Raw genomic sequence first — 1,571 nt, forward strand, 5'->3', positions numbered from 1 at the left:
CCGGGATGGTCTCGATCTCCTGACCTCGTGATCCGCCCGTCTCAGCCTCCCAAAGTGCTGGGATTACAGGCTTGAGCCACCGCGCCTGGCCAACAAATGTTCTTATACTCTACTGTTTCCACATTAAAACCAGTGGTAGGAGGCCACGCGTGGGGGCTCACGCCTGCAATCCCAGCACTTTGGGAGGCCGAGGCAGGGGAATCACTTGAGGTCAGAAGTTTGACACCAGCCTGGCCAACATGGTGAAACTCCATCTCTACTAAAAATATAAAAATTAGCCCAGTGTGGTGGCAGATGCCTGTAATCCCCAGCTGCTAGGGAGGCTGAGGCAGGACAATCACTCGAACCCGGGAAGCGGAGGTTGCAGTGAGCCACGATTGCACCACTGCACTCCAGCCTGGGTCACCAACGAAGTGAGATTCTGTCTCAAAAACAAAAAACAAAAAACAAACAAACAAACCAAAACAGTAGTAGGAATGGTGATGACTATCTCCCCTAACTTCAGTTTATACAGAATGGTCATCTTACCAGCAACATCCAGTCCAAACAGCAAAATGTGCATTTACTTCTTGCCAAAGAAGCAGGAAAAGAGGGAGGAGATGGTGAGGCCCATGGTGGTCGTGCCACTTGCAATGAGCAGAAGCAGAAGGGGTTTGGGGCAGCCCCCTGCTTTCTCCTTACGTGCTTGCAGGCAAACTGAACAAGAGAGAAGAGAAAGAGTGGAGGAAGAAAGAGGGAGGCAGGAACATCTCACTGGCCACTGTGCCAGTGAAGCTCTGAGACAGGAATTCTCAGGGAGAGGACCTTCTAGGTGACTGGCAAGGCAACTCCAGCTCTAGCCTTTAGGCTTTGACTGTACCACGTCACGCGGTGACCACAGCGACTCCCAAATATCTTAACTTTTTTTATACCCCTGTTCCTCCATTGCCTTTTTTTTTTTAGACAGGGGGTCTCACTCTGTCACCCAGGCAGGAGTGCAGTGGCATGATCTCTGCTCACTGCCACCTCTGCCTCCCTAGTTCAAGCGATTCTCCTGCCTCAGCTTCCCAAGTTAGGTGGGATTACAGGTGCCCACCACCACGCCTGGCTAATTTTTGTATTTTTAGTAGAGACAGAGTTTCACTATGTTGGCCAGGCTGGTCTCGAACTTCTGACCTCAGGTGATCCTCCCGCCTTGGCCTCCCAAAGTGCTGGGATTACAGGCACGAGCCACCATGCCCACCGCCTCCACTGCTTCTTTTGTGTCATGTACTTGGAGGTGTACCATTCTGATTTCCTTCTCTTTAAATATATATTTTGTTTTTTAAAAATTATTTGCCCTAGGGATTACAATTAACATCTTAATTCATAACAGAATTCTGATTAATTTTCACGGTATCCAAAAACTTTGCTTTTATGTTGGCTCATCCCCCATCTTGTTCTGATTAAAATTACATACATATACATTGTGTGCACTGACATATATTTATAATTATGCAGTTATTTTTTATTTATTTATTTATTTTATTTTATTTATTTATTTTTTTTGAGACGGAGTCTCGCTCTGTCGCCCGGGCTGGAGTGCAGTGGCC

Source organism: Rhinopithecus bieti, unplaced genomic scaffold, assembly GCF_001698545.2.
Source record: "Rhinopithecus bieti isolate Rb0 unplaced genomic scaffold, ASM169854v2 scaffold_2205, whole genome shotgun sequence".
NCBI lineage: Eukaryota > Metazoa > Chordata > Mammalia > Primates > Cercopithecidae > Rhinopithecus > Rhinopithecus bieti.